This window comes from Ailuropoda melanoleuca, chromosome 10 (genome assembly GCF_002007445.2).
Source record: "Ailuropoda melanoleuca isolate Jingjing chromosome 10, ASM200744v2, whole genome shotgun sequence".
Taxonomy (NCBI): domain Eukaryota; kingdom Metazoa; phylum Chordata; class Mammalia; order Carnivora; family Ursidae; genus Ailuropoda; species Ailuropoda melanoleuca.
In genome coordinates, this window is record NC_048227.1 from 97704507 (window position 1) to 97718676 (window position 14170).

Sequence of the window (14170 nt, forward strand, 5' to 3'; positions counted from 1 at the left end):
CCAGAACTCCAAGGTCTATGCCATTGTCTGAGTATCTAAAAGATGGCAATGATAAAGCATATGACATCATGTAAACTATGTTATTTTGACTTTTAAGTTTTCCTTAAATATAACTCTTGGCTAAGGCTGCCAAGAGGTTTGGCAAAGGTCAGCCTGGTTTTATTCTCCCTTGGTGGGTGAAACCGGAATTCCTTGGCCTTACAAATTCTTGTGGTCTCCACAAACAGCTCCTCCTTCCTAAATCAAGTTCATCTTCCATGTTTACTCAAATGCGTTTGGCCCACTAATACTTCTTTTAATGAGAATGCAGTTCCCTGCCAGAAGTCCCATTTGGATAATTTACTTTTTCTTTGTTGATCGTATCAAGCAAATCATTACAAATAATAATACTGTAATAACATAGTTCTTTCCAGGAAATGTCTTCTTGCTGATGACATCTAAGACTGGATATTATTAAAATCTGACTTGTTTTTTTTCATCCTGACTGCACTGCAATTTAACACCTCTTGAAGAGAGACAATATGGAGAGATTTTCTGGCTGGCGATCAGCATTTCAGGTTGGTGGTCAGATGAAAGCTCTGACAGAACTCTTTCCAAGGATTTGTTGTGCATACTCAAATTCTTTGTTCTATGTTGACTCAAGCTGTTTTATAAAATACCTCTGTAAAGACAGGTCATTGAGGCAGTTCAGAACTAAACAGAAAAATAATCATTTCATTTGTTTTTCATTTTCTGAACATACATAATCCAAATAACTTCATTATGCCTTAATCATAAATTAATGCAAACTGTACCAAACTTAATGCAAAAACCTTATAAAAAGTTCCATTTTGAAATAACAAGCATTTGCCTCCATCTTGTATTCCATCTCCTCGCATCCCATCTGTTCTGATGTTCTACGAAAGAGATTCTCCTGAATTAGAGAAGGAAACAGTGCTGGTTTTGATGAACTGTACAAAATCTTTCCAAAGTAATATTTGTTTCCAGCAGAACTTTGTACAGCACACTTAGTAAATCACTTCTCCAAAAAAGTGGCAAAAAGTACTTCTTTGGCAGTAGATGGATAACAACAACAAAAAAAAGTTAGTGTCTAGGGGGAAAAAAATTCAATCTTCAATGTTAGGATGTAGTTGGCTACAATTACAGAATACCAAATCAAAAACCAAAAATAGCATAGCAGAATTTCTATTTCACTTAAATCAGAAGCCTGTTAAAGGGCTAACAGCACAGCTCAACTATGTCAGAACTCTGAGATGATAACATCTTTTGAATCCTCCATCCGTTCACTCTTTTCTTCAACATGCCTTTATATATTCCATTGGCCTCCTCTGTGCCAGCACATGTGCTAGAAAGGCTGGCACATGCTGGTCCTGAGCCCAGTACCATGCAAGGCTCTATGGCTAATACAAACAAAATGCAAGGTAGGTCTTTGTAGTCAGGACGCTAACTCCCTCTTTATCGAGAAAAGGCCTATATAAATGAAACCAAAGTAAAACAGTCTGACACAACAGTCAGGCAGTCACTGGATTGTCACAGACTATATCCATCTGGCTATGAACTCTTATGGGTAAAGTTAAAGCTAAAAAAGAATTTTCTGGAAAGTTATTTAGTGGCTCATAAAATTGACTCAAAGTCTGGAGGACTAAGATAAGAAATGAGAAAACCAAAGGAATCCACAACCAGGGTCACATAAAAGGAATTTCTTGACTGTGAAGCCACCATCAGACTCCAGGTATAAGACACGGTCCCTGCCAGATGAATTCTGAATTGCCATTTCATTGCACCGCTGGCCCCTTGCTCACATGTATCGTGAGTTCGCTACTGGTGAGTCCCCATTCCAAGCAAGTTAACTCTATCTCAGTTAATCCTCAGGCTAACACCCTAAAGAAAGTAATTGTCCCACTTTACAGGTGAAAATACTGAGGCTCACAGAGACTGAGCCCTGGGCCTAAGATTATAGAGCTGGTAAGTAAGGGACTGGCACTCAAACCCAAGCAACCTGGCTCTATCACATTATCCGCCTCTCAAAGTCTAGGTAGCAGCCTCTAAGTTCCTAAGCCAATGGCCTAGATCCCAACGAAAAGCATATATATGACATTCTGGCCTCCCAAACTCACATATGGCCAATTCACTAACATGGAAAGAGAGATCAAACCTGGCAAGGAAGAATTTACAAATACTCCTTCAAATAACACAAAGGGAGACAGGAAAGAAAGAAAACAAGTGTAAGATCAAAACTTGGGAAGAAACAGCCTAATTATGCTCAGGGTATAACTTCCTAGATTCAGCTATTTTATGAATGCTTGTTTCGGCCTAGAAAAAACTCAATATTTTGTTATAGCTTATGGGAAGACAAATTAAGGTCAAGTATTATATTTTCTATTTTGCTCTCTTTAAATTACGCCAACACAACTCTGATAAAAGATAGCTTGTCTAATGTCAGTCCTCAGATGAGTGGAGATAAAAATGTCCTCACTTCATCCTACTTCTCAATATCTACATGATTTCTCAGAAATCATATACTCAAGCCTGAACTCAGAGAGGGTTTTATTAAACACAAAAGAAAGAAATCCAAACCAGACCAAAACAAATTTGGATAATGGAGTGGAAGGAAAAACAGGACCATTTTATGGATGCAAAATTAAGCTAGACAAGTTGAGGCCATCTTTCTTTCTAAGGGATATAGATAAATGGTTGTGCCCAGACCCATCTTTGTATCTTCTCTTGGCACTCTGCTCTGAATATATGGTCTTATCTCAGCTTATATTCTAATAGTAGTACAGAGAAAGCCCTATTGTCAATGTTCACAATGATCCACTCTAAGGAATAGTGACTAGAATTTATTATTTTGCTCTTAAATATAGAGAAAAAGAAATTGTGCTATTGCCAAATTACCTCTTGGATTTGTGTAACCAATATCCAATAACCACTACAATATATACAAGACTGATGTATTTTAATAGCAAGGATGCAAACAAAAGTGAGGTAAAGGGAAATTTTAAACTCCTTAGAAACAGAGCCTTATTCTATTCACTGTGGACTTCAAATCATAAGAACAAAATTTTGAAGGAAACTCTAACGTCTTCTTTGACAAAAGTATGTAACTAGGAATCTGAAGTATATAAATATTCAGTATTTTTGCTTCAGAAGGAAACTCCGGCTTGGTAGAATTCAGAATGTGAATTTTAAAGGACATGTGCCACAGGAGATGGCTCAGCTAAGTTAGGAACAAGAGAATAAAGTGAAGAACACGTCTCAGAGACAAATTCTGCTCTCGTATTTCCTTTTTCATATTTTGCACACAATCTATCCTCAATTTCCTGAAATGTCATCAAATGATAAAGAAAGCTCAAGTAAGCTCAAGCCATGAAATCAGTGGCACAACAATCTTCATTTGGTTTGTTTTTAAACCCCACAGTTAGATCGAAAGGCCATTTGATTTAAGCCTAAAGTCAATGACTTTTCGGGAAGTTTCCTGTTTTCTTTCTTCATACGACCATATGAATGATAAGAATTTGTAGCTAATTCTAAACACAAACCTTTCTGCATTTAAACATTTCTACTGGTTTTAGTTCTCACATGGGACTCTGACTCTCAGAATATCATTTCTTTTATAATTCCTGAATTTGCTTCTTGAGAGCTTTCCAATAGCCAAAATGGGCAATTGACTTTATTGTTTTTCTAATAGCATGGGCACTTAGGGCAAAGGAATCTCATTCATCTCTGACTGTTCCTAATACTTGTTTTTCATTTGTAAGGATAAATACTCTGAAAGGAAGTTTTTGGTGACTGGGAGAAACACAATGTTATTTCTATTTAAACTGACTTTCATTAAGAAAACTTCATACGTAGTAAAACCGGCCTATTATTCTGTCCCCAACAGGGATGTATTCTGGAAAGCCACGATGGCTTTCCATGAAGCTAAACTCAAAAGATCAAAAATGTACTCAGAAAAACTCTACTCATCTTAATAATTATAGTCATCCATAAACTCAATCTCTTTGTAGTTTAACAGACAGAACTTTCTGAGGAAATATGTTCAACATGTACTTACTCTTCACCTAGTAAAATCATTCTTCTTTGTCCCAAAATAAGTTCATTGAGCATTCAAGGCTGCCTCTAAATCTTTGATATTTGAGAACTTATTTCAAATATTTTCTTTCTAAGGAACCCCTTTCTGTTAGGAAGAATGATAGATTAAATGATTTTAATTTTTTCTCCTTACTTTCTCTATTTTTATGTACTCCTATGATCCATAAATACAGCACGGGGGGATTAGGGGTGCCAACCCCCTGTTCAGTTGAAAATTCATATCTAACTTTTAACTCCCCCAAAACTTAACTACCAATAGCCTACTATTGACTGAAAGTGTTGTGAAAAACATAAACAGTCGATTAACATATATTTTGTATGGTAGATGTATTATATACTATATTCCTACAATAAGAAAACTACAGAAAAGATGTTGTTAAAGAAAATCATAAGAAAAAATACATTCACACTACTCTTTGTAAGTAATCTACATGTAAGTGGACCTGTGCACTTCAAATCCGTCTTGTTCAAGGGTCAACCGATCTTCACTTCAAAGATATTTGCTAGTAATATTAAGTCTGTAGACATGTTATCGGGTCTTATTGATCCTTGATTTCTTAGCAAAATGAGAAGACTGGATAGAGATGATCTCTAAAATAACTTTCTACAGTTAAGCTGATCTTTGGATGAAATGTCATGGTATGAACTTCGCTTCAGTCTTGCTCTATGCTTCAACAAAAACACAGTCGACATCATGCTCACTTGTAAGTGGACATAAATCCAAAATGTTTTGTTCAGTTGAATTATCTGTTTTTACTTCAAATTCCTTAATTAGGTTCAGTAAAAGTTGCCAAAAGGATAAAGTTAGTTTTCCTTCTGCCTTTGGCCCTGAAATCTGCATGTTGCACTTCCCTATCTTTCCTTTGTGGCATCCTTTCAGTGCTCTCATGCTCGTGAAGGTAAAATTTACAGAAGCTTCTGTAGGGTATGAAAGGATTTTTCACATAGAAAAAAAATCCTGAAATATATCAATAAGAATTACTTTACCCAATACATTAAACACAGAGTCTTTGGCAAAAGTGTTTGTTTTTAAGAGGTGTAATTAAATTCAGACTCAAATTATGCAAAATGAGTATTTCAAGTGGCAAAATTAAGATTTCTAACTATTTATATGGTTAATAATCTCTTAGATAGTGCTTTGGAGTTTAATGTCCTTCTTAGGCACCCTGATTTAATTTTGTTATTAGATATAAGTTTCATTCCTTTTAACAGACATTGTTGCTTCTACACACATCACTTATAGGATAAATAACTTTGTGACAATGCAGAGCAATGATCTAATACTGTAACAGATTTAAATTGAAGGATCTCACAAATTATACCAAAATAAATTCCAAGTGGATCAAAGAGTAAAAAGTAAATGAAGAGACAGAACAGAGAAAGCCTTAAAAAAAAAACCTCACAGTAAAGAAAGCCTTTTAATATACAACTCAAAATACAGAAACCATGAAATAAAGAATTGCTGGACTCAGCCACATAAAAGCAATATTAAACTGGGAAATACTCGCAATTCTTAACACTGACAAAGGGCTCATTTCCCATATATGTAAAGATCTCCTACAATCAATAAGAAAAAGAACAAAATAAGTAGAAAAAATGGGTAAAGGATATTACCAGACAGATCACAGAAAGGGAAATACAAATAGCTTTTTAACTATGAAAGGATATTCTACTCCACTTGAAATAAAGGAACCGCTAGTTCAAATTTTACCAAGATTTTTTTTTCATAGGTCAGATTTGTAAAGATGAAAAATTTAACGATGTGAAATGTTTGTGCATTCTCATACATTACTGATTGGCATGTAGGTGATGCCTCTAGGGAGGGAATTTGGTAATAACTACTAACATTTAAAATATGCATATCTTTAACATAGCCAATTACTTACATGCAAGAGCACGTACACACACAAACACATCCTACATACATACTCACACCAGTGTAAAATGACATATTCTTATGTCTATTCATTAACTATGGTAAAATTCAAAATAGCAAAATAACAAGAGTAGCTTAAAAGTCATCAAGAGTTAGCTGATTAAAAAAAAATTATGACACTCCATACATTGGAATAAAATGCTAAAGAGCTTTCTAAAGAAAAGATGGGAAACTCCTTATGGTCTGCTATGCAACAAAAATCAAGATATATTTTCAAGTTAGAAAAAGCAAAATGCAGAATATCATTTGGGTAAAAATGGGGGCAGGGGAAACCATACATGTAATCACTTGAATATGCAGAAATTATCTCTGGAAAGACATTCAAGAAACTAGTAACGTTTACCTCTAAAGAGGATAACTGGGGGGCGCCTGGGTGGCTCAGTCAGTTGAGCATCCAATTCTTGGTTTCAGCTCAGATCATGATCTCAGGGTCATGGGATCACCCCATATAGGCTCTGTGCTCAGTGGGGAATCTGCTTGAGAGTCTCTCCCTCTCTCTCTCTCTGCCCTTCCCTAATCCCACTTACACAAGTGCGCGTGTGCACACACAAGCGCTCTCTAAAATAAATAGATAAATCCTTTTTAAAAATAAAATAAAAATAAAGAGAGGAACTGGGTGGATGGGGAACAACACAAGCAAAATGAAACTTCTCAAAAGTTGTGGATCAACGGAGCACTTACTGCTCACATGGTACTACTACCAGGCACTGTGGCACAGGCTTTCTGCCATTATGAAGATACAGTCTATTAGAAACAGAAAGCTAGCAGATATGATACATTAGAGAACCACTATGTGGTAGATTGCTTGGTCCTAATCATAAATGCAACTAACACACAGAGGAGCTGGAGACAGAACAGAAACACAACTTCTGGGCTGGTGTGGTGAGCCAGTATTCCACGCGGAGGCGAGTACAAAGGTGTGGGGGCCAGCCTGCCTGTGCCAGGAATTTGATTAGTAGGAGTCAACTCTTTTTCTTTTTTTTCCCTTTCTTTCTTTCTTCCTTCCTTCCTTCCTTCCTTCCTCTTTCTTCTTTCTCTCTCTCTCTCTCTCTTTCCCTCTCCACACCGCCCACCATTTTTTCCCTTCTGCTGCTGCTGCTGCTGCTTCCTCCTCCTCCTCCTTCTATTTGAAAATGGGGTTCTTACCATTCACATTTCATGACCATGGATCTTTCAAGCACTTTAATGACAGGCAATGACACCAATTTCCGGTGATCTAGCCAGCACATCCCCTTTTCCTTTGCTTTGGTCGAGTATCTATCCAATAAGCATGATATCATCCTTATAGACCTAAAGCACTGGATATGGCCAACTACTGTGTGTGTATATGTGTGTATATATCTATGATGATAACAAATTGATTACAAAGCAAATATAAGGAAATGTCCATGTTTAATAACACCAAAATTACTTCCATGGCATAGAAATGCAATAGGAGCTTTCTATTTATCTTCATCTCTCTGATAAGCTACAATAAACAAGAAATTTAATTAAAATACATGTATTTGATATATGGAACACTGAAAGTGACAGAATTAAAATTTCAGCAGATTACAGCAGGAAACTTCTGGGTTTTTCTTGCTTCTTTCATCAGAAAGCTTCTTCCATTTTCCCACATCAGTTCTGATTTGAAAATTCTTAATAATAGCCCAAGTTTGCGACAGAGACACACACACAGCTTGCTTCCTACTCTGGAAGTCTTCCCTGTGCCTTTGGCTGGAAAGTACGAAGGAATCAAAGCATTTCCTTAAAACAATGCAACCCAACATAAATCCACTTATTCTAAGAAACAATAGAAATGAAATTTCTACTGGGATCAAATTCAACACAGCTGATTAGCATTTCTTTCATGCTAAATATTTGACTTAGATGTCAGGTTTGGGGTTAGCAGAGGTGAGTCCATCAGCCATTATATTAAACATGAACATTCACCAAAGAGTCATTAACTTGTGTTCTGCTTCTTCAAATGTCCTTTCTCATTCGTAATGATCATATTAAGTATTCTATCTTGGACCATAATTTTTGTTTGGTTTTCACATTTTTCCAGTTTGACAGTAAGAGGCTTATTCTAGAACAATTAACAAACCAGACCACCCACTAGCTGCCAAATGGCAATATTTTGTTGTATTTTATGTTGTGTTCTTAATCCATCTTCAGAAGCATTTATATCCAGTTAATGAAAAGGCTCTTGCAGTTGTTTCTATTCAATATGTAACACAAGTAGACAGGGGTGGGAACCCAAGAAAATACCAAAAGATATATGGGCTTTGGAAAAGATCACCAACCTTGTTTATACATCCACAGCAGGCAAACCTTTTATAATCTTTTCAATAAATCTGGTGCTTAAAACAGAATCTCAAACAGAATCTGCTATCACGATAAAGCTAGACCTGATCACAGGTTCTGGCGGGTTCCAGAGTTATATCACATGTATTGTGCGTGTTCTTTTCACCCTGAGTGTCTGTTCTCTCTTTTCTCCCCGTGGCCATTTAGCCCAATGCACTCACCTCAAACGCCAGCAGTCACCTGTGCTTTGCTTTACCTTTTTTACCCTCTTTCATGATTTTAATTCACCCATTATCTTCAACTCTAGATTCTCTTCTTTTTGAAAACCAGTCCTCAAATTTCTGGCTTCAAACCTTGGCTGCAATATCTTCTACTGGCTTTCTTTACCTTTTACCAACCTCCAAATGTTTCTCAAGATGTTTAGACCTCTGCTTTTTTTATTCTAACAATACAAATTCTTCATTTTTGGCGTCCATCACTGCCCCCAGTGAGATTGCCCTAGTGCAGCTCTCACCCTTGGGCAATCACAGAATCAGGAAACATCCATCTCGGAAACTTACTTCTACAGGGGCACTCTATGCTCCACCTTACACTGGACTGTGTTCACTGAGGTCTAGTATATATGTCATATTCACTGCTGTATCCCCAGCACCCAATGCAATGTCACACACATTAGATTCTCAATTGACAAATGCCCACTGAATGAATTTCTAAGATGGTAATGAAAGTTATTTCTGCCCATTTTCCCACATAGTTAAACCAATGAGTATGATTTGTTGACAAGATGCAGATTACCTTCTCTGATACTTACTTTCCTGCTTTGCAGGCATAGCTACATTGGGTAGTACAGAATACTCACATAGTGAACTCCATGGATCATCTATGTCCTAAGACATGGACCTCACGAAATGGCCCTTTAAGTGAGAAAACTGCCTGATGGAAACTACAAAGCTACTCTCTAAGACTGTGATGAAATTCTAAGATCACCAAATGTATAGAAAGATATATTAGAGAATGTTCAGAAGATTGGCTTAAAGACAACCAAGAAGTTAAAAAGTAAGAAATATAATTGGTCTGGGATGTTGTCAGAATGCTTATAACTTCGATTTTCCCTAAGCCAGCTTCCATCAGCTTCCATGATTCTAATTCTTGCCACAACACTCCCTAAGACAAAGATATACAGGTAAGTGTATTGCTATGGAAAATGTTTATAATATATGATCCCTAGAGGACTTATCAAAACAGCATGGATAATATGATTCTGTTTCTACAAAAGTACAGAGAGAAAGAAATATCTAGAAGATTTTTTAAACTGATATATAATATACATACAGTAGAATGCATAAATCTTGTACAGCTTAAATTTTTACTTTGTGTACATCCATGTGACTACCAACCACATAAATACATAAGACAGTTCTAGGACTCCAAAATGTTCCCTCATGCCAGTTCTGTGAAGAATGATTCCTAAAACATTCGGTGGGTACCCTACTGGAGAGATTTTAGGTGATTCTTCTTACTACCATTCTGTTGTTAGAGTTTTCTATATTAGTTTTACCTATATAGCCATAAAAATAAGAATGTCATGTTCCTTGTTGACCTGTTGAGCAGCAGAGGTACTAATGAGCCAATCTCAAGGAAAGGGACTTGAGGTACCCAAACTCCTGATTTCAGCATTTACGCAGCTTTCAATGTTTAATTCTCTTATTGTTCTTGTTTTTCTTTGTGTATTTCTTGCTTTCCTTTTTTTTCTCCTTAAAACTTAGCAAAGTTTTCTTTTCTTTCTAACAGTTTAATCTGTTCAACTGTGCAAGACAGTATGTCTATGTTTTCTGAGCCTCATGGGAAGAACGGCATATTTCTGGGCATTATGTGGCACTACGGACTATGTTCTCCAAAATCTGTCTGTTAAATGCTAATGCCCAACATAACGGCATTTAGAGGTGGGGACTCTGGGAGGTAATTAGGACATGAAGGCAGAACCTTCATGAATGAAATTAGTGCCCTCATAACAGAGACCCCGGGAAGTTACCTTGCCCTTTCTCTCATGTGGAAAGACAGTCCTTACCAAACACTGAATCTGCCCCAAAACTTGACCTTGGATTTCCCAGCCTCTAGAACTGTGAGAAATAAATTTTTGTTGTTTATAAGTCACCCAGTCTATGGTATTTTACTACAGCAGCTGAACCAACTAAGACACGTAGCCAACTGAAATCAAAGTGGAATGAGCCCAATCAAGAAAGAGCCGCGGAAGGGCGCATGAGTGGCTCAGTAGGTTGAGTGTCTGTCTTCGGCTCAGGTCACGATCCATCCCCAGGTCTTGAGATGGAGCGCCGCATGGGGCTCCCTGCTCAGCAAGGAGTCTGCTTCTCCCTCTGCCTCTGCCCCTTCCTCTGCTCATGCTCTCTCTCTCTCTGTCTCTCTCAAATAAAAAAGAATCTTTAAAAAAAAAAAAGAGACACAGAAAAGAAATCAAAATAAAAGATTGATTACTGATAAAGGCATATTGAAGAAGTCAGCTCAGATCTGTAGGTACAATCAACCTTCTATTACCTACGACCATGAGTTCAGCTTACAGACCCAAAAGCCCAACTCACTGCAGAGACAGCACCCTCTTCAAGCGCTCTAATCAACAGAGAGGGGCCTACAGCCTCAGAACCCACTGCTCTAAGAAAGACAGGAAATCAAGCCCCTGAATGCTCAGCGCTCTCTACTAATCTCATCAAGCAGGTAAGTCACCACACAGAGGCAGATGAGAGAAGGGCAGAAACTCTCCCCTAAGGAACTTGAGTAGAAGTCTTCTTTCACACAAACACAAGGATTCTGAAATATTACCCAACACTCTGGATATGTGGTTGACTGAATGATCCTTAAGGGCTCCATAAATCCAGATTCTGTAGCTCCTAAGGAAAGGAGTTCAGTCGTCCATTTCTTCTGTATCTTTCACTACAGGGTTTCTTAAAGCAAGTTAATAAATAAATAAACAAGCGAACAAGTAAGTTCGGTGAGATAAAAGCATCTTTTAAAGGACTATATGAAATCTTATACTGAAAGAATATCTTCAGTCACTCACAGGGTTGAAACCCACTAAGAGTATGTGCATTATTAAAAAGACAAAACACAGAAACTGGCTTACTAGTAACTGATCTCTTCTGTGCCTGAACTTCCAAACTGCTCCTAATCTCACTGTCACAACCTGAGATGATGAGTCACCAGAGTTTCTGTGTCAAGCGTAGTTGGCACTGGATGAAATGCTGAAGCTAAAATTCCCACCAAGCCTGTTTTTGTAACCTGTGAAACACATCCACACAATTAAGGACCCATTTCCTGAAAGGATATGCTCAACTTTCCAGAGACTCTGCTAACTTAAAATCGGACCCAGCCTTCAACTGGAGAGTGTGAGGATCCTGAAAAGGAAACAAATGTTTTGCAGTAAAAGACTTCAGGGTGGGGTGGGAAGGGGAAAAGTTTACAAGATAATAATTTTTCAAAAATTTCTCAAAAAGACTTCATGCACATTTATTTACTTATTTTTACTAAATTTAGCATTTGTGTAGGAAAGTACATAAATTGTGAGTAAAGACTTTGATGAATTATTTTAGAATGAATACATCAGTGTAGCCAGCCCCAAATCAGGATACAGAACATCACCAACACTGACAAAACTTCCCACTGCCTCTCCTCTGTGTTATCATCCCCAAAGGGATCACTATTCGGACTTCTAACACCATGTACTAATTTTGCCTAGCTTTGAGCTTTAGGTAAGTACAGTCACACTGTATGTACTTCTGTGTGCCTGGATGCTTTTGCTCTGGTTACATTTGGGAGTTTCATCCATATGGATATCATTTTTCATGAAGTGCCTGTCTAGTTAAGTCTTTTGCACACTTTTAATATTACATTGTCTTCAGGGCTGGGGGTGGATTTCCTTATATCCTCTGCATTCAAGTCCTTTGTAGATAATAATTTATCATGCATTCTCCCACTCCATGGCTTATTTATCTTACTCAGTGTTATCTCTTTTTTAAAAGATTTATTTATTTGAGAGTGCGCACACGTACAAGTGAGGGGAGGGGCAGAGAGAGGGGGAGAAGAAAACTCCCCGTTGAACAAAGAGCCTGATGCAGATGCCGGGCTCCATCCAAGGACCCTGGGATCATTACCTGAGCCGAAGGCAGCCACTTAACTGACTGAGCCACCCAGGCACCCCGGTGATATCTTTTGATAAAGCAAAGTTCCCAATTTTAATTATGTCCAATGTATCTGTCTTTTCCTTTATAGTTGGTGCTTTTTGTGAGCTTTTGAGAACACCTTGCCTACAATGTCATAAAGACATTCTCCAAGTTATCTTCTATAAGTTTTATTGTTTTGACCCATTTGAAATTGATATTTAGCTATTGTGTAAAGTAGGTGTCAAGGCCTACTTTTCTTTTTTATTTGAGAGAGAGTGAATGAGAGAGAGAGAGAGAGCACGAGTGGTGTGGAGGAGAGAGAGATGCAGACTCCCCACCGAACAGGGAGTGCAACATGGGGCTTGATCCCAGGACCCTGGGATCATGACTGGAGCTGAAGGCAGTCACCTAACTGACTGAGCCACACAGGTGTCCCTACTTTTTTCCACTTAGATAACAAAGTGATCCAGCATCATTTATTAAAAATGCCATATTTCCCCCCACTATATTGCAATGACATTTTTGTCATATATCAGGTAACTATATATGTGTAGATCTACTTCTGGACTTGTTTTCTATTCTGTTCTATTTATCCATCTTTGCAACTGTTCAGAAAAGAGTTAACAGGGGCACCTGGGTGGCGCAGTCATTAAATGTCTGCCTTCAGCTCAGGGCGTGATCCTGGCGTTCTGGGATCGAGCCCCACATCAGGCTCCTCCGCTAGGAGCCTGCTTCTTCCTCTCCCACTCCCCCTGCCTGTGTTCCCTCTCTCGCTGGCTGTCTCTCTCTGTCAAATAAATAAATAAATAAATAAATCTTTAAAGAAAAAAAAAGAAAAGAGTTAACAAAGCAGGCCTGAGAATGTTATCCTTTCATAGGCTTGCACATAAGGGTAGTCCAGTCCTTGGCTGGAATGCAGGAACTTAGACCTGTGGAGGGTTCCTACCGTTCTCAGAACTGATAGAAATGTCTCACTGTGCCTAAACTGTTTGTACAAACAATGTAGATTATGCTGGACACTTGTTTTCCTTCTAGAGTTTGGAAGTTGGGTGTGTACTTGACAGGGTATGTGTACATGACAAGCCCCCCAATAAAAACTCTGTGCACTCTCTAATGAGCTCCTCTGATAGAAAACATTTCGCATGAGTTGTCATAACTTGCTGCGGAAACTAAATGTGTCTCCACTGGGAGACTTTTGGAGGTTCGCACTTGATTTCCTCCAGAGTTCACCTCATGTGTCTTTTCCCTTCCCTGATTTTGCTTTGTATCATTTTACTGTAATCAATCATATCCATGAATATGACTATACCCTGAGTCCTGGGAGTCCTCCTAAAGAATCATCAAGACTAAGGATGGTCTTAGGGACTCTTGATATAGCACCAATACCATACTGTCTTAATTACTATAACTTTATAGTCATGATATCTGGTAATAGAAGTTTGCCAAATTTGTTATTCCTTAAGATGATCCTACCTATTTTTTACCTCCTAAGTTTCCATATGTCTTAAGATCAATTCAGTGTTCACAAAACTCAATCTGCAGTTGAATTTTAATTGAGATTTTATTTGATCTATAAATCTATTTGAGAAAATTGATATTTCTACAATATTTAGTACTCTAATCCATTCACATAGTATAGTTGGGTCATCTTTCATTTCTTCCAACTTTCTAAATAATATTTTGT